This window comes from Octodon degus, unplaced genomic scaffold, assembly GCF_000260255.1.
Source record: "Octodon degus isolate 3935 unplaced genomic scaffold, OctDeg1.0 scaffold00022, whole genome shotgun sequence".
NCBI classification, from domain to species: Eukaryota; Metazoa; Chordata; class Mammalia; order Rodentia; family Octodontidae; genus Octodon; species Octodon degus.
The window spans coordinates 10,308,131-10,326,071 of record NW_004524598.1 but is presented as its reverse complement, the minus strand read 5'-3'; the positions used below and the strand labels follow the sequence as shown (position 1 = coordinate 10,326,071).

General features: G+C 38.0%; 1 protein-coding gene across 2 annotated transcripts in view; it reads right to left on the bottom strand.

The window, feature by feature from the left end:
- Nucleotides 1–17,047, bottom strand: part of Cnr1 (cannabinoid receptor 1) — a 21,651-nt gene extending 4,604 nt beyond the window's left edge. The window contains exon 1 of one of the 2 annotated variants that reach the window (XM_004628222.1): nt 16,921–17,047. The gene's annotated coding sequence lies outside the window, so the exon portion shown is untranslated. Of the gene's footprint in view, nt 1–14,181; nt 14,249–16,920 lie in introns of those variants that run through there. The other variant, XM_004628223.1, reaches the window with a different exon arrangement.
- Between the last annotated feature and the right edge of the window lie 894 nt (nt 17,048–17,941).

Below are 17,941 nucleotides of genomic sequence, written 5' to 3'. Positions count from 1 at the left end.
AGACACAGAGACAGAGAAAGACAAAGACTCTACTCTTGCAAACACTAGAAATAGACAATCACATTAGTTGAATCAAGGTTTCTAGCCCATGGAGCTGCTCAATCCATTTGCACTATCCATTCTACAGGTGAGGTTATCAGCATTCAAACTGAAGCTGCCTACATTCTGATCACCTAGACTGAGTACTGGAGAATGAATTATATGACAGAGGCAAATGTGGCCCTAGAGAAGCCAGGAATACTGGCATAATCATACTGAAAAGAGTGGACAGAGGAAGCCCTGAGCACTCAGGTGCCAAGTAAGCCTAAAGGCTCCCTTAGGCCCTACACAGTCCTCCAAGCCCTGAGTGATCAGTACAGCCTGATCTGACAGCAGGATGGCGGCCGTGCCTCACGAGCAACCCTGAATTCTCAATTGGTAACTCTTGTTCATCGTTCAGGAAGTTGAGATCCGGGTTTTGGAGCCAATTCTTCATGCAGTCTCTGAACTGTCCTAGAACGAAAGGCAAGAGTTCCCAGCGCAGACCACAGAGGCACCCAGTGGTTAGAGACTAGTTAGTAGCTTTGGCCAGGTGCAAAACTAGTTGCTGAAAAGTATAAAAATGAAGAACCAAAGGCCAACAGCTAAGCTGGCTGCCCAGAGCTTCCCAGTTCCTTTCGCAAACATCATTACTGAATCTTTAACTTAAATCTGGTTCCAACTAACTCTCAAGTACCCTTAGCCTCGAAGCTGTCTGACTCTCATATCCTTTAGTGCATTCTCACCTCTTCAAGAACTGGCCTACATGTCCCATCTTTAGGCTATTTCTCAAGGGATCAACTCTTCTTACTTTACTGTAAACTAGTTTGTTAAACAACTCCATTTTTATCTGAAGGTTTTCACCCACAATCAAAGGGACTTAGAAGCCAGCATTTCCTCAAACCCATACATAAACACACAGCTTCCTGGTTGCAGGAGATAACTTGTTGCTCTTTAAATATACCAGCACTTCTGCACTATCGTTTTTTCACTCTTGTACCACCCTCTGGACCCCCATTCCCTATTAATCTTTCCATCCCAGCACTTGGGAGGCGGAGGCAAGAAGATCACTGTGAATTCAAGGCCAGGCAGTGTTCCACAGTGAGTCCAAGATCAGCATGAACCATAGTGACACCCTGTCTCAACAAAACAAGCTTATCTTTCCAGGCCTATACCGAGGCTTTTTTTCATTTCTAAGACCTTCCTGACCATTCTATGTCTAAGATGTTCCAGCTGTTGTCCCCATTTCTTTTTTTTTTTTTTTTTTTTCTTTTTTGGCGGAACCGGGGATTGAACTCAGGCCCTTGCGCTTGGCAGAGAAGCGCTTATTCTACTGAGCCATCTCCCGGCCCTCTCTTGTCCCCATTTCTAATTCTCCTAGTTTATCCCTCTGTCAAGGGCCTCACCCTATCATGTGTTTACATATTTATTTCTATAATGAGAATGTAGTTTTCAAACAGAATTCTCTTTTGTTTCTTAGCTGGTTTACCACTTGGAAATGGGAGAGGGCTGGGTTTCCATGGAAATGTTTGCCTGAACCTAATAAAATCACCTAGTTCCTGAAGCATTACTAGGGCCTCCACCCTTAATTCATCTTCCCTGGAGTAGCTGACTCTTCATACATGCCTGGAAGGGACTAATTTTAAATTTTTCATTTTATATTATTATACTAGATTTATGGGATTCAACATTCAAAAGGTAATGATAGAAATACAGTGAAAACTCAGTAGTCTCACATCCTTGTATTTTAGTCACGTACTTCTCTCAGAGCTAAGAAGTTTCTTGATGCTCTTTCTAGAGATATTCCATACTTAGTCAAACTCATATACCTGTACACATTTCCTGCCTCTTTATTTTCATTGTAGAAAAAGGCAGCACACTATCCATCCTGTTCTACCCCTGGTTTTCTACTTAGAAAGTACAGAGTAGGAACAATTCCATGCTAGTATACAAAGCCTCCCACCTGATGTAGCAGCTGCCTCAAGGATCTGATAGGTGCTTGTGATCAGCCTCCTACGGATGGGAGGTTTGAGGTGATTATCCTCATTTGTAAGAATAAAGCTACAATTAATTAACTCCAACTGTACCATTTTTCACATTTCTTTATGGTACTGTGAGTAATCTTTCTAGTCATTTAAGCTCTTACCTTGGACTTACTGTGACGCCTCCTTCTAGAACTCTACAATCAGGTGTACCACCTAAAGTCTTGCTAATTTTCTTCTTATAAGCCTATGTAGAGAGAGCTCGTTATGGGCAGGAAGTGCTCTGAGCCTTTCATATGTGTCAATTTGCTTATTCTTACAGTGGCCCTATGGGATGCTGTTTTATTTTTATACAAAAAGCATGAAGAGGAAAATAACTTTCTATTAGGGTATGTAATAGGTGGTAGAGCTAGTTCTTAGCCTGAGCTGTATGACTTGTATCTACTACACTGAATGGTGCAGGTGTATAGCTTCTGCCTTTAATCTTTATGATATACTACTGCACCTCTCTAAGCTAGGAAAGGCATGTGACTATGTTTCTTGTTTCCTGAAGAAACTTTGGCTGAGTTCCATTAGCCAAAGCCCTAGCAAAGGGAGAGAACCTTGTATCAAGAGTTAGCAGACAAAATTAGTGTCAGACTATACAATTAGCACAGTACAAAAGTCTTTAATAAATATTAATTGCTATCATCTTTAGCTAGTATTATTGGCTCTTTGCTGTATATATCAATTATACTTCAGTATACAAGCATACTATATATTATCATAATATAATATGTATGAATTATATCTCAAGAATATGCATTACCTTAATCAATCACCAACTGCTTTTTTTTGTCTCAGCACTTAAACCATGAAGCAAATAAAATATACATATATGGGGGCATTTACTCAACATTATATCCAGGAATTAAGAAATTTTACATATAATTTATTTATTTATTTATTTTGGCTGAACCAGGGCTTGAACTTAGGCCCTTCCACCTGCCAGTTATTCTACTGAACCATCTCTCTGATCCCGTTTACATATACTTTCACGAATAAACTGTTAGTGTTAACTATTAGGTGCTTATTCACAATGTCCATTTTACAGATGAAATGCAGGCTAGTAGATGCTAACTAAATTACCCAGAATGTGAAAGATTTGCAGATGAATTCATTTTTCTCAGATTCCAAAGTCTCTGTGTTTAGACATCATGTGTTGTGTTAAAGATTAACAATATCTATATTTAAGCCTTTTGCCTCTTACATCCAAATTTTCTAGGCTTTTAAAAAATGTAAATACAGGCATTTTGCCAACAGCATTTAACACGACTTCTTACTAAGTCACTATTTCCTCTTCCAGCCCATCTAGGTAAGTCTGTCTATCGGCATAGCTCCAAGAATTAAAATTTTAGTATTTGGTAGCACACTTGAGCTTTTTTCAGTTTAGAAAAATGATCACAGACCGCATTTCAGTAATGCGAAACATGTGTTCTGTGATTTATTCCATAGTAAGATCGTCACACATGTGACATATTTTCCCATCTTAATGTAACTAAGCACGTTCATTACAACAAACCAGCTTGTTAACACCTAAGTCAGGCCATGGTATGGTTATGAGCTATAGAGTACTTTCCAACGTAAGCCAACTTTAATTAAAGAACACAGTTTTTAAAAACACGGATTTTGTGCAGCTCAGTGACCTTAATAATGTCGAAACACCACTGTGCACAGGTTATTTTAGCAGTTAATGGGATCATGGCAGGAAAACTATTCTCTGTATTTTAGTAATTCTTTCTTTTATTTCTACATTTGGATTATTACAGTAATTTCCACCTTATTATTTTTTGCAGCAAGAGTTTTCTTCGAGAGTTCATTAGTAATATAGCTTAGGCTTTGGGGGATATAGCTGCCATTAATTTTGTTTTTTGTTTGCTACTAGGGAAATCATAATTGGAAATTTGTAGCCAGATGTGTAGATGCATCTATTAAAGAGGCAGTAGGGTTTTTTTTTTATTACAGTTATAGTAAAAGAATGATTGTATGACATTTAAGATTTCCCTAGAAAATTCTGCTTTTTAAAATAGAACCAATACTCTAACAATTTAAGCTATGTCATGCCTTTATAGTAATAGTAATAAAATATTTTTATATGTTAAATACATTATTTTAGAAAAATCTTTCATTTTAGAATAACATTACCAAATCTTTTTGCCCACTTGTCCCTCCTCAAAAACAGATTTGTATTATCAACTAGCAGGCTGTGGTATCAAAGGAATGTTATGGATATCACAGTGGCAAAAGTTTTTTTAAAAATATTTTTTTCCAGGCCCAGCAAGATAACTCAGTGGACTAAGTGCCTGCTTAGGCAAACTCAGGGACCAAGGTCCGATCCATGGCACCACATGCCGTGCCAGCCTTGCCCTCGGGCACGCTGAGTCATTGGTCAAGTTTGGGCATGGTGATGCATGCCTGTAATCTCAGTGCTTGGAGGCTTGAAAACAGGAAGATCACTGAGTCCGAGCTGCACTGTATCGTATATCTATATCTATATCTATATCTATATCTATATCTATATCTATATCTATATCTATATATCCAGATTATAAATCTTTATTTCTATAACCATTAAAAGTATAAATATTCATATTTCTGATTAACCTGAACATAGAGTCATGAAAACAAGACTTCAAATAGAGCTATTTCTAAATCACCAAATTTACCGTAGTTAGTCTACTTTTCACTGTCCCATTGGAAACCTTTGAAGGGACAGTTCAATACTTAGTGCTTATCTGTGCTGCATCTAGAATCAAAACCCTTGTAGTATCTCCAGAGAACTAGGTAGTGGGCTATGTACTGTCTGAAGAACGTTATGTCCAAGAAAGCTGAAACCCTCTAGAAGGATCAGAACTAGAGCTCCCTGAGGTGTAGATTATGTTGGTATAGATTAGACTGGCCTACTACACCTCTTTAGTATTTTAAGTTTATAAGTGCTTTACAAAGCAAATACCAAGTTCATGCTCTCTGTACTGACAGGGCTCCAGAATATCATGTGAGGACTTGCCTGTGTCTGCTATAGCCTGCTGTTTTCTCTTCATTTTCGGTTCCATATTCTGCTTGGCTGGCTCATAACAGCTCTGTGACAGGCCAAAGAGAATGAGGGTCCCACTGGATACATTTGTTATTTTCTGTTCATTTCTGAGAACAAATGTGCTTCCCACTCATTTGATCTAGAAAAATGCCTTGCTAATGTGTTTCTTTAGAGTTAGCAGGGAAAATTTTGGTCAGCTCTTATGACTACTAAGTCTTATCCTCAACAGACACGGCCCATCTCTCACACCAACATCTTAACATGCTAAACGATGCATCTCTGTCAGCTGAATGAGCAATGAGTCTTTTCTAAATCTAACCTAATCATTAGTGGTTAGAAATTCTTAAATTCTTAAAGCTGGGCATGGTGGTGCACACTGTTCATCCCAGCACACAGGAGGCTGAGGCAGGAGGATCACTGCCAAGTTCAAGGTCATCCTGGGCTATAAAATGACTTGAAGGCCAGTCTGAACACAGTGAGATAATGTCTCAGAAAGACAAAGAAGAAGAAGAAGGAGGAAGAGGAGGAGGAGGAGGAGGAAGAAGAAGAGGAGGAGAAGAAAGAAATTCTTAAAGTAGTGCCATCAGTTTTTCTATCAGCTTCTACAGCAAAGTAAAATTAAGAATTGACTTAATTATCCTGATAATTCAGGATATTAGGCAAACATGCATAATACTTCTTTCTTGTATTAATGTCGGATCCTTTTCTTATACACGAAGAAAAATTTCATTATGCTGGTAATGCTTGATTGGCTCTCAGAGCTTCAGCTGTTCAGATATTTTGTAGCAAAAAACTGAAGTTATTAAGTATACTGTTTCTTTGCTCTATGCCTTCCTAACAATAGTATTTTTTAAATCAACTATTAGGCACTAAAGACATTAAAACATTCACAAGACTATATTTATTGTAAAATTTAATATACAATAAGTATGATTAGTCATAACTTAAGGCACTGGTGGTGAACTTACTGCATATGTGCTACAGTGGGCTGTCTGTATCATTGGGCACTTGAAAAGACTCATCATCACTGATATAAAGCCTTGTTAAAACTTAATATCAGAGGGCCGGGGAGATGGCTCAGTAGAATAAGTGCTTGCCTGACAAGTGCAAGGGTCTGAGTTCAATCCCCGGTTCTACCAAAAAAAAAAAAAAAAAAGAAAAAAGAAATAGATTTTTCAGTAGAAAACTTAATATCAGAGCTCCAGAAAATTATGCCTTGAACTTACACAGGCTTACGAGTTATTTGGTGATGATGTTATAAGAAAAGTCTCTCACAGAGGTGAATTCTTAATCCAAATGAAATGATTTGGTGACTTGGATAACAAATTTCATTTACCATTTGATTTTGCTCTGGTGTTTAGATGTTTCTTTCTCCTAAGTACCTTAGGCTTTTCTTTGAGAAAGCTACTTTTTCCACATAGTCTATAAAAACAATTTTCATAACATTCCCCAACCAAAATCATGCAAAGCTTTCATTCATTGAAAGCCATAATCCACATATGCAATAATCTGGAAGGCTTTATTTTGCATATGAGATTTCATTAAAAGTAAATGCTGGGGATTTTGCTCAGCGGCACAGCACCTGTCCGGCAAGTCTGAGGTCATGAGTTTGATTTCCAATACCAAAGGGAAAAGAAGTAGAAATCAATATATTATTCTGGCCCATAAAATATATAGAACCCAGTACACAGGTTCTTGTTTTTGCAGCTCATTGCCAAGAATTCCACAATAGCTGCCAGTATGCTACATGATGTCAAATCATGTGATGTAACTTTCAATTTCTTCTCCCTTCGTCAACTGCTAGAAGTTTTCATTGTGAATCTATAAGCATTCAAATTAAATCCTACTAAAAGCCAAACTTTGTTTCTCTAGCTTGAAATCTGAGATAAGGATGAATAAATGTACATTGAAGAAGATATCAAATTTCAAAAGTTTTCATCTAAGAAATACCTGAATGCTTATGTTACAGGCATCATGCTGAGTATGCACATTATTTTTTAATGCTATCTAAATGAAGGAGCTGTTATTATAATCTCTGTTCTGCACACAAGAAAAGGCTTATGGGATAAAAATGCTTTCCTAAGGTCTCCAACTACAGGAGCAGCAGTGGAAATTCGTTACAGGTATACATGATTCAGAGTCTCTGCTTGTCACTTTGAGGTCCAGAAATGATTTAATCACACATGTTTATTTCATTTCTAGGGATCGAGAAGGGTTGGTTTCGGGAAAAGGCAGTCATAAATAGCACAAGGTAACAGTGAACAACTAAAATCTGAAAGGATAATCCAATGACAGACAAAATGTTGCCCATAGTTCCTGCAAAGAATCTTTGTCTCACAGTGTGTAGGGACAAAATACAATTAACTAAACTGTAAATCCTAACTCTGGATTAGCTCCTTATTTCCAGTAGCTGCTGGCAAATGAATGAAATCTAAATAATTTCATCACTTTTATTAATAAATTAGGAAAGATGCTTTTATTTTGTTTTTTGCTTCATCAGATAATTACAGGAATCAAAATGGTTATAACACCTTTCCACACCAATGAAACGTGAACGAGGCACCTTCTTTGGGTCAGAGTGAGACACAATGGCTGTTAGCAAACAAAAGCCTGAAGCCTCCACTCCCTTCATGGAGAAATTCAAATTCCTTATCATTCAAATGCCCACCATGAACAGAAAAGATTCTTTGTGGTCGATTCTGGTTGGAATTCAGGGACGATCAGCTACATAAAACTTGATTGGGCTCTAACAAATGGGTGACTGTTAGACCCCCTCCTTGTGCCCAATGGGTAGAAGGCTGTGTTACTACAGCAACATGGCTGATAGAGAATTGTAAGACTCCACAGGTTGCATTACCATGCTTTTGCTGGGCATGGTCTCTGGGCCGAGCACTAGGTATTGTATCTGAAGCCTTGAACATTTCTGTAACATATTTCTCCTGAAATACTTCTATGTTTCAAATCTCCATTAATAGATATGGGTTGGGTAAGTATACATGTGGGAAATGATTCTCTATTCCATCCTACCCCTTAAATTAAAGTCTACTCAACTGTTTACCTCTTCCATAGATGAAAGAATAGACTATGAAAACCTGTATTATAAGAATATTTTAATCTTTAAAGAGTATGATGCTGTCAGGATTTTCCCCAAGAGGTAATGGGCTGTGATGTGCCATCTATAGCAGCCTCTCATGTCTAAACCCTCTGGACCAGTGGTGGCAAACCCATGCACACATACCACAGTGGGCTGTTTGTATCATTGAAAGCTCTACAGGTTTGCCACCACCGCTCTAGTCCATGTAGACTTTGAGAGCTGGGTCCCATTTTTTGGGCCCTGTAGGTCATCTGTGTGGCACTTAATAACTATTGTTTACTAAATGAATATTGGCATGCACAAGCAACATGGTAAGTCCAATTTAATAGGATGGCTTTTAATTGTAGGTAAAGCAGATAATTATTAAACCTAAGTCTTGCTTTCATACAAGCATCCATCTTAAACAGGGCCCAAATATCAAAATTATATAATATATCAATAATAATTTAGCCCAGCTATCTTTTTTTTCCCTTTTGGTACCAAATACAGATCACATTTATGAGAAGCAGAAGTGGTAGACAAAGATCAGCTATTTACTTTTATTTTGATCCTTTTTCACTTTGAATGTACATTATGAGCTGCAGCAATGAGCCACATAATAGTGACATAAAAAGATGTTGGTGACATGAACAACCTTGAAGGTATCCTAACTACACATTGTTGCTAGACCTTTAGAGACATTATAGAAAGTTACTATTATAAAGGCCATTTTTTATCCCTCAAATGCATATTGTGCATTGATCTTTCCTAAATGGGTTTCTCCATTTGCAAGAGTGTTTTCAAAACAACTGGTCAAAAGAAGTTATGTGAAAATTCAACCGCTAGATGGAGTGGCTTTTGTAAGCCCTCAGGGATCAATTTGTTATTCTATTCACTGGACACAGTTTTCGCTTTGGTTGAGCAACTTCTCCTCCTGCTACAACATTTTATGAATCTTACAACTGAATTAATTAAAACATAAGTAAGAAAATATGTCAAGGAGGGTTAAAATGTGTTATGATGACTGCCTACAAAGCTAAATTTCTAATGACTTTTCTGAGGCAAAGGGGCATTGAGAAAATTTAGTATATTGATAAAAATTAATTGGGAATATTTGAAAATTTGCCTCAAGAAAGTAATTAAGAATGAGTAAAGAAAAGTAGTTGTACTGAAAACAAATGTGTTTATGCCAAAGATGCTGAAAGTAAGAGGGGAGCTCTCAGGAGCTCAAAGTCAATTTTAATAACAAATTCAACTAACTTCTATTTCATAAAATAATTGGCTTTCTTATTTCCAAATGCAAAATCGCCAACACAGGTCATAATTCTGTGATGAAAAATAATGCGAAATTGTTTTCTATTATTACGAGAACTAAAGTGGACTATTTCACAAGTGAATATTGGTTTAAATATTCATACAAATTAAGGGCACAGTGACTTTCTAACAAATTCAAAATTTTTTCCTTATCTTTTTCTTTTTTGTTCCCTATCTTTTTCTCCTGCGATATTAATAAATTTGTCTTTTTTGCTTCAAATCCAGGGTTTCCTTTAAGTATTATTTTAAAGGTATGTTTTTCTGCATCATCTACTTTAGTTGAACTATTTAGAAATGTTCATTTTATACTAACTGCAAATCGTAAGTAAAAAAAACATATGCTGTCAAGATGCACATAATTATATACCCACAGTTATGGAAAGAATGGGTTTTAGTAGAAGTACAAAAAATGTTTTGGAAACAGTTATGATTTAGAAGCATATAAATGTGATGCAAGTATGGAATTTATATGCCATTGAAACAGTAGGATAGTTTAATGACACTTACTGAAGGTGCTACCCTCCCTATGTTGCATGACACAAATATGAGATTCTGAACAGAGTTGGAACTAAATGTGCTTAAAAAGAGTGACATCAACAGAAAGAACTAAGAAATTAAGTGAGTGCAAATGGGCTGGAAACTGTGGCATACATTTTAGAAAACAGATTGAGCAGTGATACAGCTGTTGGGAAGTGTCTGCATGGGGTCTCAAAAGGTGGGCTCCCAACTGCTACCGGCATCTTCAGGAAGCAAGAGAAATGCACTTGCCTGAGCTCCAGGTCCGACCTATAAAATCAGAAATGCTAGAAGTGGAGCACAGCAATGTTTTTCACAAAGATTCTAGGAGACTCTAATGCATTCTAAAGTTTAAGAACTACCGCTAAAAATTATGAAGATCCCCACGAAGACTAAATGGACTGCAGGGCTACAGTTAGCCTTTAAGAAGAACTGAGGCTAGGCAAGAAAATGTTATATTCTGTGAGTAGGGGGTTGTAGATAACTAAAATAGATTGGTAAGAAAGCTGCTCCTGGTAAAGTAGGCTCTCAAGATCTTTAAAACCAGGCTATTTCTATTTGATTGGAATAAAAAAAAAAAAAGTCCAGTCTGAAAATAAGAATAAGAAATGGGGAACCTCTGAAGATTTTTTGTCTACAAGTCATAGCTTCTCTAGACTTTTCCAGAAAATATATCGTTATATATTTTATCCAGTAAAGGAAAGTGGCTTGAAAATGTAATACAAACACATAAATTAAGAAGTCCTACACTATTTCCTCCTAATTCTATTTGCAAAGTCTACACAAAGCTTTATAGAACTGCTAAGCTACTTCTTTGGATACCACTGGGAAATAACTCATGATTAGTGAGCATAACAGAACAGGAAAAGAGCAAAAGTTAGCAACACCTCAGTTTTTAAAGCTAAAAACATGTTTCTGTTGTTCTTTACCCCGAACCCTCCTCCAAAAAAATCACAAGAAATGAACTCATTAAAGGTCAAACCAAAGTAGAACTTTTGCAGTATTTTCAAGCAATACAGAGCCACTGCAAATTCTTATAGAACTATTTTGGTAATTATACAGTTTATACTGTTCCTAGTAGGCCAGTTATCTTTTAAAAATACTTAAAAGTTATGAATATATAGAAAAATGTGTCCCAAAGCACTTAAAATATGACATTGGGCAAGCTGTACAGTCTTTATTTTATAAATAAAATAGACCACAGATTACTTGTACTTATATTAGCTTCAAACTAAAATCTTCCAAATGTTTTGTTGTTTGTATAAGAATTTAGAGGTCATTTCCCAAAGTACTTACATACCATGATTCCCACATACACAGAGATACAGAATTTTTTTGGATAGTCTTTTGCTTACTTTACTTTTATGTTCAATTGTCTAACTTGCCTTTTTTTCTACATATCTATGCTTGCTCGCCACCTGTACAAACTCTAGAGAAAACATTTAAAAATTTTGATAGCAATGCATTAAAATGAGTTGAAAATTTGTCCCATCTAATCAGCCACCATGGAATAAGCCAAAACACTCTAATCCTAGTAGCATAAAACTAAGTTTCTTTTTTAAAGAAGACATAAACTTAACTATCAATCCATACTACCTAAACAATTTTTGGAAGTCAATGATATCGATTCGCTTGTTATAGATATCAATGGAATGAAATTATCTAGTATCAATGTTCATAGAGTGATTTATTTAAAACAAGTACTTTAAGTTTTTTTAAAAAGAGTGATAGAATTTATCAATAGCTTGCACGTGACACTTCTCACCATTTAGCTCAATTTACAGAACATACTGATTCTAACTTTGTTCTTTAAAGTTATGGTCTAAAAGAATACATGAAGAAATAATGAAGGGAAGAGGGAGAGCCTCCCATTTAAACATAAACCTTGAAAACTTCATTTCCTAATTATACTGTATTTTAATTATATTTAAATCTACTATAGACATATGCAGTTTGTGAAAGCATTTGTCAGTGTATTAAACCACCACAACAGATTGCCTGGCACATCTTTGAAAAGTGCCTCTGCTTTTCTTTAAAAAGCAATTGCATGGAATTTGCTAGTAGGAAAAAAATAGATATTACATTATCAAATTTAGGAAACTATACTGCACTTTATCTTCTGAAGTTAAAAACTTAAAAATGTTATTCAGACTTGATAGTGGCAGTACAGAATTAAGCTTAAGATACCAAACCTTAAAGAGCTGAAAACTCTGAACAGTTCAGAGTCCAACTAAGAATGTGAAAATAAGACATGAAACAATACAACATTGTACTCTTAGGGAAAACTCATTTGCCACATGGGTTAGAAAAAAAATGAAACTTAGATCCTTTCATGCATTCAAAAAGGAAATCCTAATCTAAGAAACTTACTAAAAAATACAGAATGTAATGCAGCAGCATAATGGGTTAAAAAATTGGCTAAGAAACAATGATTCTAATCTAACCAGTCTCAACTCATTTACTCAAAAACATAAGAAAACAAAACAAAGACAGCAAAACTTTGAAAGCTTTACTGATATGCAGGTGTGTCAAATTCTCTAGCTAGGACAAAACAGAACTCATAGTACCCCAGAACAACTGCGATGAATCTGCAAGTTCATTGGCTCAGTTTTGGAAAATAAACAATTCTTTCCTCAAAAACCCACAGAAACTTAACTAAAAACCTCCAGAATTCCATGGTCATTAAATTATTAAATTAACCTCTTCAAGTGAATTAGAGACTATTCAAGCATTATTCATTGGTAATTTGTATGATAAATGCTTCAAATACATGAAAAATATTAATAAAATTAGATCAGTAATATATAAAAAACTAACCATCTCAGGAAACTATTGTAATGGAATGTACTATCTTTCACTGTGATGCACCTTGTTCAGTGAGGAAATGTGAGCCACAAAAGATTTAAATTTTTTATGTCAAGAACCAGATGTAATTACACCACTTTTTGGAACAGTGTTGACTTCCTCTTGATGTCATAAACATACCCATTATCCACGTGGGGAAGTCTGACACAGAAGTTCATCTAACATCAATTGAAGAGTAGTAGCAAGAATAGATGGAGAGATCGCTAAGAACAACCTACACCCCTCAAATTTCCTACAGTTTTAACTTCTTGTGATAGCATTATATGTATCAAACAAATGTATCTTAGAACGCATTTTGTGGTATAGTAACAATCTACATTTTCTTCCAACTACTACAGTCCTAATTTCCAAAACTAATGGAAATTAGAAAGATTGCTAAGAGCTGTCTTAAACCCATCAATAGTTGTAACAAAATTCTAATCCAATGTGGTGGTGTTCATCCTGGCATACTTGCAAGATTCTTGGAACACATGGGACTGGAATGGCTTTCCACCTATCCTGGAAAACAAGAACAATCTTGTTTTGTTTCAAGGTGAATATTTTCTTTTTGCCTTGAGCTCTCAGTATCCATCTGAGCTTTCACTATCCATCTATTTTGGACTTGGACATCTTCCCACATTCATAACATTTTCTCAAAATCAGAATGATATATTCAAATATATTGAAAGGCAATGTATTTAAATTTTCACCTTTAGTTATGATCTGTGCCTATGAAAAGTTTTTGTGTGTGCTTATGCATCCAGTTGTTTTGAATTATTCAGCATATAATTTGACAGTAGGAATACTCTGGATGACATTGGTAGTTTCTTTCAGTCAAGAAAATATTTTGGAGAAATACAAGTTGATCTATCTTATAAGATAAAGCCAATCTCATCTAAGAATATACAAATACATGAATTAAATGAATGAATTAAAAAGCAATCCAGTGGCAAAGTGGTAAGCCTCTAACTGCGCACAAAGAGCACACATGCAGTTACAGCACTAAGTTGACATGTTTATGAGAACAGGATTGGAAAAATAGCTGGAGATTCTGAGACAGGAGGAAAATTAAGTTAAAATTTTGCCTATGTAAAGTACATACTATCTTTTTAATCCACCTATTCTTTGTGTTCTCTATCAGTCTTCTAGTTAATAAAAAAACTAAGCAGAACTGGTTATTTCTAGAAGTACAGATATGCAATATGTATACCTGGCACTAGTACAGTTTTTCAAATAAGACTGGGTCCAGGTTCAAAGTCAAAAGCAAAATTATAAATAATTTAAACCCAAAGGCCGGTTTCACTCTATTTGGCAGTTCAATTAGAAAATGATGAATACAAAAATAGAAAAGACAGACTTACACTGGGGGAGATGTGGCATTCTTTTTAGCAGTGAATGCAAGCTCTCATCTCTGTTCTTGATGCAACTGAGCTGACATAATTACCCCAAGAAGAAGAGACAACAACCTAAAGGATGGGGTTCATCTAACCAAATTCAAGAAGCTACAACCAAATTGTATTTTACTAATTATGTGTTGTTAGGTATTTCTGAATTCAATTTCTTCCTTTTTATTTGTTCTTTGTTTTATTTTGTTTTTCCTTGTAGCATCGCTGAATAGCTAGTTATGGGGAAAAACATCACTTTCCTTATTAGGCTAAGTATTTTCTGGGAAGAAACATTCAGTAAGTGTGGTGAACTCTAAACTGCTATTATAAGTTCTGTGTCACAATAATTTATTCTTATGCAGCAAAGTTTTTCAATTCCAATTTTAATTTCAAAAACTAATAGCAAGACAACCAATGAACCTGTCTGAACTTCCTCACATTAATGTTAATTCTGAGTCAAAGCAAAGAAGAATGTCATATGATTGTTCTGAAAGAGTTTCTCAGGCTTTGCTTTAGTAATTAATAAGCTGACACTGCATACTAAACACTTATCAACAGAATCAATGGAGCTGGTTCCTTCTTGAGAAAATAGATAAACCAATTCAAAGAGTTTGCTTTAGGAATAGAATGTAATAGGCCACAAATATAGTGGTTCTTTGGGAAGATTTCATTCCCTGCAGCTTCATCTTGGTAACATTTAACAATTTCACTATTTTAACATTTTGAAATGCCAAAAAGAACACACTGATCCTGCAGCTATGCTTATTAGAGAAGAGCAATCTCACAGGCAAGACAGAGAGGAACACAGTCCACTGGGAAAAGGGTAACAGAAAAAGACAGAAAACAGTGGGTAACAAACAAAGCCAAGTACTACTTCAACGTGAGATCTGGTTTTCACTAGAATTTAAAACTTTATATACTAGCTTAACATCACCCATGACTCAGTTAAGGTTCTAATCACATCATTCACGTATACACATAAATATTGATGCTATTAAAATTCAGAGGTACGAATGTCTAATTTGTGTTCCTAACAATGAGTATGCAAGCATAGTAATTTTATTTTTGAAAGGTCAGAAGTGAACATTTCCACCATGTGGTATTATTTCATCCTCAGGCGGGCTTGGGAGTACAATGAGATCTCTTCTCATTAGACTTGAAACATACCTCAGCCAAGAGTGCTCCTGGCCTGGAGTGGGAGACATCTTTGAAACAAAGAGTCTGTTTACAGTAAGTTCTCTTGATAACCTCAAATGCATTAGTTTTTCAATGCCATGCCCAACATGAAGCCTCTCATCCAACTACAGTAACTGCTATTGTGCTATGAATAACTCCCTTCCGTATGCACTGTTTAACATCTTGGAGATGGCTGTATTCTGTTCACGTGTGGTCATAATCAGAAAATTATCTGTCTCATTTAAGAAACTATACATGGCCTTTTATTTTTATAAAATTGCTCTTAACTGAGTTAGAGCATGCAGGAGGGGAAAGGAAGACAGAGTGGAGGGAGGGAGGACAGAGAAAAAAATCAATCAGTATATCTTCCCTTGCAAACTGACAGGAGAGTGGGATTAGAAAAGCAACACTTTAAATCAGATAAAGTCCTATGGGAATCTTAAAGGTTGGTTGCTTTGAGCTTTTCGATATTCTGCAAAACAGACTGATGTCAGTAGTGACCCCACTGATATTCAACATCCTCTGAGTTTCTTCTGCAAAAAGCCTGCATTTCCACCATTGTTCAAATGATATTAATGTGTTAATACAAATGAGAAGTTATGTGACCTTAAGAGGTATCTTCTGAAACCTTTAAATCCAGTAAATCTGCTCTAATCTCTTATTGGATTAAATGCCCAAGAAGGCTTAATGTGCCAAGAAACAAACAAAGCCATGATTAACTCTTATTTGGGAGAAAATAAAAGAAGAGAGAGACAATATGATTAACAGACTGCTAAATATTTTCCTCATCCGTTCAATTAAAACCTTTAAAAGATAAATGAGCTGTTCAAATCAGAAACATGCACGTTGCTTTCAAACTTTAAAATGACCAAACGACAGCTTTTCATGTCTATCATAGCAAATATTTGCATACCAGAGGTGATCCATCTATGATTTGTGAGCCTTATTAAAAGATGTCGTTTTCAAACCTAACGTCAACTTTATTCACCTAATGGCTAGCTTTGAGTCAAAAGGTTCTATCAGCATTCGAACGTAGGTATTGAATACTATGCACATTTGTTTCCTCTTTAAGAGAAGCGGCTTCTGAAGCTATGTTTCTCTATATCAAGTTTATTATTTGACATACATTTCCTTACATGCCATGTAATATTTATTTTAAACGGTTTCTAGGTTTGATGTGGAGATGAATGTATTTCTCTAGGAAGCCTTACTTACTGATACGGTTTACAGACATTAAGCATCAACTCAAGCGACTGTTTTTCAAACATGCACAATTACACATTTTCTACAAACAGACATCAGTGCATACAGAGAGCCAGGTGCACACACATTCAATAAATAGTAAATGGTAGAAACCTCCAGAAGTAGCACAGACAACAGTTAACAGGCTGGAGCGACACAGCTAAGTAAACATCGACGCACGATTCGCTTAACCTGAATAAGAACTCCACGAAGGACACTTGGGGACCACATTGGTCAGCGCCCGAGGGGGCGGGAGGCAGAGAAAGTATTTCCAAATGCGACTCCGCCAGGTCTTACCCTTCGCATCCCCCGGTCCTGGGGCAGAAGCTCCCTTGTCACCTCTGGCCCAGCTCGAGGGCTGGTTCTCCGCTAGAAGGAAAGGTCCCCCTACTCCAGGAGAGCTCTGCAGGGAGCCGAGGCGCCCCGCCCCGGCCAGGGGAAAGCACTGGCGCCGCGGGAGGCAAGAAGAGGCGGAGGCAGCGGAGAAGTAGCGAAGGAAGGGGAGGAAAAGGGAGTAGCAGAGGGGACGCGGGAGGCGGCGCCGGCGCTGGGACGCGGGCAGGCGGGGTGGGGTGGAGCGGGTGTGCCCCCGGCGTCGGTCAGTAAGTCAGTCAGTCCGCGCGCTGGCGACCCCCGGCCCCCAGCGCCCACCCGCGACAGCGAAGGGGACTGCGCCCCCTGTGCCCTGGCCTCTGGCGAGCCTCGCCCCTTCCCGGGGCTCTTCACCGGGTCCTTCCGCTCGCCCCTCCTGGCCAGCCAGGGGGCGCCGGTCTCTGCAAGCGCGGGCGCCTGTCGCCTCGCCCCGTCGCTCGCTCACGCGGTCCCTGTCTCTCTCTCTGCTCGCACTCTGTCTCTGGCTCCCTCTCGCTCCGGTCCCATTTATGAAGCGCGGTCCCATCACGTGTTAATGAGCCTTTGTCCTGCCCTGGCAGCAGCAGCGGCACAGACTCCTCCGAGGGACCTGTGCGGGGAGGGACCGCGCGCAGCGCCCGCGACTCCAAACTTTGCTGCCGCGGGGCGACCGGAGGGGCCGAGCCTCCACACCCCGGGCCCTCGACTTCTCCTCCTCCTCTTCCTCCTCGTCCGCGTCCTCCGCCGGCGCCACTTTCCCGGGGGACCCGCGGCCATGACCCACTCGGCTCCCGGATACCCGCACACCGGGCAGGGCCAGAAGGGGGCTCGGGTCTGCGCCACCCCCGACCCCAGAGCCATTAATCACGCGCGCCGGAGCTGCGCGCAGCGCCAACACCTTGCGCGGAGGTCACGTCTGGGGCAGGCGGCATTGCCGGAAGGGAAAGGGAGCGAAGGGGAGAAGCTG